The sequence below is a fragment of the Sus scrofa genome, chromosome 15 (assembly GCF_054392235.1).
Source record: "Sus scrofa isolate SSC_HxYL_T2T_F1_AM1 chromosome 15, Sscrofa_HxYL_maternal_Yorkshire_Landrace_v2.0, whole genome shotgun sequence".
Taxonomy (NCBI): domain Eukaryota; kingdom Metazoa; phylum Chordata; class Mammalia; order Artiodactyla; family Suidae; genus Sus; species Sus scrofa.
The window spans coordinates 81578590-81589125 of NC_139397.1; the positions used below are offsets into that span (position 1 = coordinate 81578590).

The 10536-nt window shown below is 36.8% G+C and overlaps 1 protein-coding gene across 2 annotated transcripts in view; it reads right to left on the reverse strand.

The window, feature by feature from the left end:
* RBMS1 (RNA binding motif single stranded interacting protein 1) overlaps positions 1-10536 on the reverse strand; it is a 216541-nt gene that overhangs the window by 135785 nt on the left and 70220 nt on the right. The window lies entirely within an intron of this gene.

A 10536-nucleotide genomic window follows, 5' to 3' on the forward strand; every position in this document is an offset into this window, starting at 1 on the left:
TTACCATTAAGGTATTTTATTTCACCTGAAGAAGGGGATAATAGAATAATTAATGACACCCTTTAAGCAAACGAGGATGCGGAAAAGCTTTTTATTCTCCACTAAAATAAGGTTCACACAAGAAAATCTAGAATAAAAAGTGAACTTTTACTTAGCTGAGTATGTATGAAGGTGAACTTTCCAGCAAAAGAATATTTAGTTAAGAGTATTGCAGTTGGCTACATAAGGAGGTTAGAAAAATTCCCCAGCCTAACTGTCCTTAAGAATGACTAGCTTGGGAGTGCCCGTCATGGCCCAGCGGTTAATGAACCTAACGAACCGACTAGCCTCCATAAGGACAAGGGATTGATCCCTAGCCTCACTCAGTGGGTTAAGGATCCAGCATTGCCGTGAGCTGTGGTGTAGGTTGCAGACACAGCTTGGATCCTGTGTTGCTGTGGCTCTGGTGCAGGCTGGCAGCTACAGCTCTGATTGGACCCCTAGCCTGGGCACCTCCATATGCTGCAGGTGTGGCCCTAGAGAGACAAAAAGACAAAAAGCAAAAAACAAACAAAAAAAAGAATGACTAATTCTGGGTTATCTAATACACTTAACACATGGGACAAACTGATGACAGACCTGTGGCAAATTGATACTCCCCAAGCTAAGAGAAGGCAAATGAGAAAATTCTGATGTTGTCATGACAATATGACTGATCATGACATCAGCAATTCCTAGTTCCAAACTATAAAGAACACTCCCAGCATGCTGACAACATATTAGAGAGATCCTCTGAGAACCACCCTTCCTTCACCTCCCAATTTAATATTTGATCTAGTGGCAGATGTGATGATATTTCAACTAAAGGATTATTAAATGTTAAAATCCTGTGAAATACTTCCAAGTTGGAGGAAGCACCAGGAGAAAGAAGTAGATAACTTCTGAAGACATTCTGCAGTCTTACATATTATATTATATTATTATTATATTATATTATGTTACAGTACATTATATTGTTATGTTTTATTATATTATTAAAGTGTTACAATCCACAATCTCAGGGGAAGAGACAGGGCAGGCATTCTCAGCTTTTTTGAGCAGGAGAGAGAGCCTCAGGTAGGATAAAAAACTTGACCTAGGTCATAAGGCAGCACCTCAAGGTTGGAAAGAATTATTAAAAAGCCATTCTCCACGCCTGGCATATAATAATCACCCAAGAAATATTTCAATAATAGAATGAATGCTACTGTCTCTCTCCTTGGCCACCATGATGAATAATAAATTCACTGAACCTATCTACATGTAGCCATTTCTATTAGAAGATTCTTTGTTAAACGGCCTCCGAATCTGAACCTATTCATTACATTCCTACCCTGGGACTAGAGTCTATGTCTTCTGTAGATTGTATACAGCTTTTCTCTGTATTCTGCACTGTCCAACTCATAAAAGTGAGCATAGAGTCACCTTATTTTGAGCCTTAACACTTTTGTAAGATTGCTTAAACAGTATGTAAATCTCTAATGAGTTAACCCATTGTCCTACATGTAGTAGGCTTTGTTGGAGGCATGAATGGCTGAGGAGAGGTAGCTTTTTACACACACACACACACACACACACACACACACACACACGATGGAAATGATGATTTGCATCCTCTTTTCAAAACGATGATTACATGAAATTAGAAAGAGCTGAATGTAAGAAATGGAGTGATCAAATAATAAAAAGTACACTTAACAGATTCTATTAAACATGGTGAATTTGCATCCTAATCTTTAGATCACTTGGGATCCTAAGAGGGGTTGTAATAAATGTTACATTTGTTATTACTTATTAAAGTAATGGGGTTCCATGAGCAAATGGGTTTCTCTCTTGACCTCAACTATTACTGTCATAATAAATATTCTTGCTCTACTTTTTGGGGAAAAGAGGTATGTCCCATAAATCTCTCTGAGATCAGTCTCCTATAAATATCTGGATATAAGCTATGTCCTACAATCTAAGATGCCACTGATTATAATATGCTTGACAATTACTGAGATGTTAACATTTGAAAAAATGGATAACTGTAATTATAAGACATCACAAATGATAAGATGTATCCTGATTTCAGTGATGCTGAAATGTGAAAAAAATGAGTCAAAATCTGCGCAGTATGGCACACAGGTGCGTGAACACAGTGCATGCAAATGCACACACATGTTCCTTTTATTCATAGCCTAGGCTCCAGAAATATATATATTTTTGAAACACTCATTTTTAACCTTCATAAGAATACAGAGCTACTAAGTGATTACAAGCAAATGACTCACACTCTCCATTTTTCCAAGATCTGATTGTGTCTTCCTAGTGGACACAGTCTCCACGAGTCAGAATGAGAAGCTTTACCCTCATCTCACAAAGGAATAAACTGAGCTATCTGCTTCCCTCCTCAGCCTTCCCCTCCCAATCACGTCATTACACCCCTAGTGTTTGACAGATACAGTGCATGTCTATAGTAAGAAGGGTTAAAGGGAGAGAACCTAAATCTATAGAGATTTATCAGCCTTCTCCACTGAACACTTGTTATTAGAGTTTTAAAGGTGTCAGTTAACAGACTTAACTTGAGAACATTCTCAGACTGCTACTTCTTTATCAAGTGTAAGTCACACAAATGCATGCACATAGACACACACACACACACACACACACACACACACACACACACACACACACACAAGACCATCCAGTGCTGTTTTGGCACCTGGCATCAATTCCATACAACACCTTTTTGCAGGGTCTGGAGTGCCTATTCTCAATCTTCCCAAGACTTCAGATTTATGTGAACCAGGTAAGTCAGATAATTCTAAAATGTTTAAAATAGACATTAAATTAGAAAATGAATCAAAAGCAGTAACAGCAGGTGAGATGACCCAGTTACAGAAAAGGATGCAAATGGTTTACATTTAGAGCAATGACTCTTTGTAGTTGTTGGTATCTGATATTTCATATTTGTTTAGGAACTGGCTAGTCTCCTTGTATTTCCTCTTTCTTCCTTATTCAGCTTTTCCTTTAAGTCATTTCATTGCTGATGTGAAGATTAAACAGCTATGAAAAGTGAAATAAGTCATTTTATTAACTGACTCTAAGTTGGTCAAACTGAAGGCTGGAGATTATCCATAAATTTCATGTATCTGTAATGTTTCTCTTGTTATAAGAGAAAATTACAATTGATTTCACACTGAAAATTATCTAATGGAAATTATTAACATGTTAAACCACCAAATATATCTCAAGCCCCTAATTCAGGGCCTGGTGCACACTAGGCATTCAGATAATGGTTTGATGAACAAATAATATCTTCAAAGTTGAAGCAAATCCTATTCAAAAAGATATTATTATATCCTAAAAGTAAAAGAAGCTTATGATTTTGAGATATGCTAATTCAATAGCCAAATTTCTTCAATATTAAAGAGTATTACTCCATCTTCCATAATTCACAACCTCTTGAGTGATATGAAAATATATTCTATTTAGGGGCTCTTTTAAGAAGTTTTACAATTCATTTAGGCTACTTACCACAGACATCATTAAGCATACCAGCCTATAAAACACTGCAAATCATTGTAGGAACTTCTACCCATTTCTATATGTCTGCCCCTTTTACTTAAAAAAAAATCATAATTTAAGTTTTGATAATTACCAAAATATTTAAAAATAGATTATGAACTCCTGTCATTAAAAAGCATGTAGCTTGTTTCATGTTGTCACATAACATTTAAGAAAATTCTATGAGTAAAGAATGGGCAAATTGTTGATAACTGTCAAAGATGTACTTTCTACTTTAGCATATGTTTGGAAATTTCCACAATTAAAATACTTTCAGATGGCACAGTGTACTAAAAACCTTGTGAGGTTGATTTTCAGAGGACACCAGAAACCAAGGCAAATTGGTTTTTTGTGCTCTAGTATCTAGAAAGTTTTCTTCTAAATAACTACTTTATCTGTCCATTTAACCCCTTCCTCCTAAAAAAAGAAAAAAGAAAAACATTTAAAAAGTTGAGATATGAGACTATAGTCTGAATAGTACAAGGGTAACAGCAAATCTGTTTAAAAAATGCTATAAATCCAAGTGATTAAACACAGGATTCAGCCAATTTCTACAGTTGACAGTGAAACTACATGATTTCTGAATTAGCAGCACCTCTCTGTCCCTTACTGATTCTTTTCTTTTATCATGTCTTTTATCCACTAGTTTCCTCAAACTGGGGCTGCTAGAATCTCTTCTCTCTCTCCTTCCAACCAGTCCTTATTTTATTTCAAATTGTTGTTTATATTGCTTCCAAAATAATTTGTTACAACCTCTTTGGCCATATCTCTGTACTTCCTAAAACTCCCACATCAAGTGCGAATTTCTGAACATCGCTTGTAAAGCACACTACTTTCTAACTCCTTTCTCCCTTTTCCTCTCTTCCAGCTACTATTTGCGTTTTGGCTGCCCAGGAATTCACTCTTTTCTGGCTCAGAGTTTTGCCAGGAAACAGCCTCTGTTTTTCCATCAGCCAAACCACATTCATCCCTCCCTCTGTTTACTCAGTTGAAATCACAGCTCATGGTCCACCCTCTCTTTAGTATTTCCTACTCTTGTCTATTTTCCAAAACCTCTTGCTGTCTTTTCTAAGTGTATTCATGCCTAAGTTAGGTCAACCTAGTGTCTTTATGTGTAAACTCCTCTACTGATGAAACCAGGGCCAAGATTTACCATGTGCTCTCCACTATTTACTACACCAAAAGGCATCCTGTGAGAGCTTGGCAAGTACTTATTGACCTTGCTTCACCATAAATCACTTGTTCTCGGCCTCTTTTCCAGTCCAGCCATCTGAGGAATACTATATATTCCCACCAGTCACTGTGGCTTACTTGTCCACGATTCTGGGTCAGAAATGATGAGGACACATGCTCCCATCCTTCTTTGAAGAAGAAGAAGAAGAAAAAAAGCATTAAAAAGAATGAACCAGAGAGCAGCTGCAGGAACCCAGAAAAAATAAGCATTTAACTTCAGCTCTATTTATACAGATATTAAGAGGCATATCTATATCTACAATTCTATACTGTAGAATATAATGCTTTGCAATTTTGAAAAAGGTTTACTATACGGTACATAAAACTTATAACCGCTTGACCTAAGAAGGCTTGGGACTGACTAAATATTTTCTCAGGTAAGGATATATTTTATTAAAAGCCAAGATGGTACCAAAATCTATTTTAGAATGACTAAAGCAGCTGAAAATTACTTTCTCCTCATGACTCAACTTCTCTTGAAACTCCGGTGGTTGATTCTTCTGTCTTCCCCACACCAAGAGACATCTATCTGCCTCTTCCTTGTTCCTCTTTAATGCAAAAGAGTACAGCCCTTGAAATGTACCCTAATTATATCACCAACAGATTGCGACTGCCATTTATAGTATGGAGTGGTGGACAAGGCATGGGCTTTCTGTAAAACTGCCACGTCTGAAAGACAGCTCTACCACTTGATAACTTAGCCATCTTCACCTAAATCTGTTTAACTTTTAAAAGGAAAAAAATAATAATACCTCCCTTCCAGAGATTGGGGAGAAGCACATGTGACAGTTCCGTGATCATTTATTTACCTTCTATATAGAGATAAATTCACACATAGCTGAGAGCTCTTCCTCGGTGACATCCTTTCATTTAAAACCCTGACCTTACTGGCGGGTCTTTGAACTCCACTCCAAGAAAACTTGTGCATTGGCTTTACTTCAAGACACCACTGCAGGGCATCGAGTTCTGAAATGCCCATTCTTCCATTTATTCTGTAGTCTTATTAAGAAAGATAATGATATTAGATACCAATTTTGAGTGCATAATCTATGCCGGACACTGTTGTAAGTACTTCCTAGGCATTGGTGCATGAATTGCCACACCACCATTATTCTTTCCATTCCAGACAGAGAAATGTAAGCTTCCCTTTCATGCTCTTCCACTCCTCTGTTCCATCAGGTAACCACCATCACCTCCACTACCAACAGCATCCCCTCCCCACATTTCACTTACTTTCTAACCAACCTAACCCCCAAAATCAGGCAGCCCAAGTTTGTTCTTTCTAGCATCTAGTATCCAAAACCTTTACCTTGTCTTACAGATGAGCACTTTTGACCATGAGAATTCTCTGTTCCTCCTCCTACATTGTTGATGACTACAGCTTATAACCATGCTTATGAACCTCATGAAAATTTCACTTAAGCTTAGCATTCACTTTATCCATTTCAAGTGGTTCCCTACCTTATTTCCTACAGAATTAATTCCAAACCTTTACTTTTTTCCCCTGCCGAAACTCTATAAATCTCTTTATTGCCAAATGAAGAGCTTATTTGACATTATTTATATGAACTTTCCTCAGTTCTTTTTCAAATATATATACATTTTCTTGGTATTCTTCTCTGCTTAGTAGTAGAGATAGTCTTAGACCTTTTCAAAATATTAGGTTTCCATTTGAATCCTTGATTTTAAATGAATTTCCCTATTACCTCCTCCCCCAGGCCCCACACCTATCTCCCCAACCCAATCTCTATGCTGGCTTGCTCTTCCTTTCTTCTTAGCTACTTGATTTTTTACTATAAAAGAAATACATTAATATACTTTCCTTTAGAAATAAGAGCAGCAGATGCAATGACTTTTTCTTCCTATAAGCCAACTTGCTCGAGTCTTCTCTATCCTTAAAGAAGGGAAGTACTTCTTTGCTTCTAAAGTTATTTTATTCCATCTCTCGTTCATTGTCAAGCTCTTGAAAGCACTCATCAATGGGTGTTTATACACCTTCTCTTTCCATTCTAGTTACAGACCACAGTGATTTGGCTTCTGTCCTTACCACTCACTGGCAGCTGCCTCTTGGCCCCCAGCCAACATGATTTAGTTCTGTAACTCACTTTCAGGGATGTCTACTACTCTTTTGGTTGTTCTCCTTTGCACTCATTTTCCCCTTGCTCTAGTTTCTTTTCTGTATATGAGTTCACCCATGATTAGCACTTAAGTAATCACTCAAGCAAAGGAGTCCACATCTAGAGCCATTCTTGGGATCTAGAACCGTGGTCCAAACTGCCTTGGGCCTCTGTTTCCCTGGTCAGCATTCCCTGTACTCTCTCTCTCTCTGATGTCACCAGTGAAATCTATATGCTCCCTATTATGGCCACTTGTGGTGTACTTTGTTCACATCCACTTGTGCATTTTGGTGCAATATGTAAGCTTGTGTAGAGCTAGGGGTCTAGTTCAATGCCTTGCACGCAGTCATAACTCTACAAACAAAAGTTATTTTAAATTTATTGGTGTGTGAGTGCAAGAAAGAAAGTACCATTTTCATACAATTAAGGAGAAAATTCTCCTCATACTCATGTAGCACTTTCATTATCTATTTTGTTTTGTTTTGTTTTCACACAGAAAGTCCTCAGACTCTGAAAAAGCACTTTTTCTCTAATGAGGGAAAATACTCTCAAATGCCTTTGGGAATGTTGATCATTTCCAAAGTGCAGGAGGAATAAAAGCCCCATTAACTGGCAACTTTGGATATTCATGCTCTAAAAGGAAAAGCACAGCAACTGCATCCTAAACTGCTCTTCAGGTTCTTCTTCAACTCAATTTTCAGATGAAAACTTTTAAACAAAAAACTTAATTACACATTTGGGTCTAATTATGCCTACCAGCTATTCATAAACTATTATATAAATGGCAAAATCTAGGAAAGATTTTACAAAATGAACTTCAGAACCTCGATTTATTAAAAAAAAAAAAAGCAAAAGCAAAAGCAAGCAAAGGAATAAAGAATTGAGAACTCTGTCCTGGTGTTTATTTTTATACCCTGAGCAACCAAAAGCTTTGGAAGGTAGAGGATTTAAAAACAAACAAAGGGGATGAAACAAACAAAAAGATCTGAAGGCCAGGAGTTCCTGTTGTGGCTCAGCAGAAATGAATCTGACTAGTATCCATGAGGGTGCAGGTTCGATCCCTGGCCTTGCTCAGTGGCTTAAAGATCCGGTGTTGCTGTGAGCTATGGTGTAGATAGCAGATGCGGCTCAGATCTGGCATTGCTGTGGCTGTGGTGTAGGCCAGCAGCTGAAGCTCTGATTCAACTCCTAGTCTGGGAACTTCCACACGCCTTAGGGTGTGGCCCTAAAAAGACAAAAAAAAAAAAAAAAAAAAAAAAAAATCTGAAGGCCAAAAGAAAAGCAGTCTTCGGGACTACATTAAAGACCGATTATCAGTTCTTGGGTGGAATATGGTCAAGAAAATGACTGCTTCGTTTCTTGGCATCGGAAGTTAAATTATCTCCATTCATGATAGTACATACAGCTGCTTAAATGGGCAGAATGAAGTGGAAGATTTTAAAGGCACTTCTATCTTTTAGTGGAATAGTCTATAGCCTCAAGTTTAAACATACACTTCTTCAATGCCTGTGTAAACAAATAATTTCTTCCTACTACTACAGTGAATTCTTTTTGACCCAAAAAGAGATGATCAGGTCTCTTAAATTTCTCAAAATATCTTTTCTCTTTCAGTTGCCTTTTAGTTCTTTTATATCTTATTATCTCCTTAAAAGGTAAGATTAAAAAGGAAGACAACAGTAATTCCTTTAACAATATTCCTCATCTATTCATTCAACCAAAATCTACAGGGAGTCTTCTATCGTCAAACCATTGGGTGCTGTGCAGAGAGGGAGGCCATGAGGCAGCTGAGGGGCCATGACTAAGTTGAAGTTGGGAGGAAGCAGAAACAATGAGACAAAGGAGTCATCACTTGTAATAGTGACTCATGGGGCAAGGATTTTCAACATTAAGACTCGGGAGTGGAGGAATGAGCTGCCAGGAGATACCAAGAAGTAAAGTGGCAAGACTCAGAAACCATTTAAACAAAGAACAACTGGGAAGCAGAAATGATGGAAGCTCAAGATGGAAAATTCAAAATTACTGCTCTTTCATTTGTGCCTTGAACCGAAAACAATCACCCAGGTGGCCTCCACAAGGCCATGACCACTACAGTCCTGCAGATCTGGAAGCTTGGTAAGGAAACTTTAATGGGTTCTCTTGAGGTCTAGTCTCATAATGGAGATTCTGATTCCTTTATATAGTCTTAGAACAATCCCACCCCCACTAATTAACACAAACGGTAGTGTGTCTCTATTACTTGGAATCAAAAGCATATTGCTTAAATAAATACTAACACAGTTGTATAAGAAACTGCTTCTTGAACATAAGCACTTAACAACAGCAAGTCATTTCAAGAGGGAAATAATCTGATGTCGGGCAATACCACCTGCTTATTCAAATTACTAAATTATTTCCATTTCTTTCAAATAATTCATTATTAACAAAATTGCCCTAATTGTACCTACATGATCAGCCAGCACTATACTCATCTTTCTCATCATCCTAATTAAAGTGTTACAACTTTCTGTATATGAGACAAGCGAACTTCTCATATACATACTGAGCTGTCTCAAATTCTTGAAAAGGAACAAGATATAGGCTCCTCTCCCCACAAAAAACCACATAAAAATGAAACTATCCACCATTAAATTTAAAATAATGTCCTCAAAGCTTATTTCAATGTCTCTAAAATAAACTATTATTCATTATATAAGATGTTATTTGTTGCAAATTCTAAAAAGTGTATATATGATGTATCCACTAAGTAAGTTTTATTAGAGATTCTAGTTTGGTTTTCAAGTGTGTATGTTTTAAATCAAAGGAAGCATTTTTTTGGGCTATTAGAAGTCAACAGATTTTTTGATAAGATGGTCTTAAGGGTTGTGTTATATTTTAGGAGTGAGCACTTCCTGCCCAGATTTGTGCTGCTGCCCCATTCCTGGTGACTTTTAAACAATCTAGGGTCACAGTGGCCTCTCTTTAATTAGTATCTCACTGGAGGGAAGGGAGCATGTCAAGAAGACAAGAATGCATGGAGACATTATAAACAAAGGTCTTCAAAGACAACTTAAGAGATTTGTCAAGAAATCAAAAAAGCCTAGCTCCTTCTTTGCTACCAAAGTAAAGCAGGAAATGGTTTTGATTTTGACAAATTGAGAAGGCTGTAATTTTTATGTATGGTTATGTGTTAATTATGGCTTAATGCGTTAGATTTTTTTATTTCAATTTGATAGTTTTGACTGAAAACTATGCACTCATTGTTTAGACAACAAAAGAGTGATCCATAAAGAAAAGTGATTCAGTAAAAACTTTTCCATCTAAAGTATGATTCTATTAAGGTTTAACAATAGCCAAGTTATACTGATACAGTATTTTCTTTAAAATAAAGTACAATACCTAGGAGAGAAAAAGTCAGTAATACCTACCTAAGAAATATTTTTTAAATAGATATTAAATAGCTAAAATTGTACCTCATACATATGTGTGTAGATATACACACATATACATATGTATATGTAATCAACTTATGAGGCCAGGAACAAAAATTCTATTTCAGTTAGGTTCACTACAGTAAATGGATGAATGACCGAATATAAAAAGTTGGAAAAAAATTTGCCTGAAACTCAAGAATGACACAATA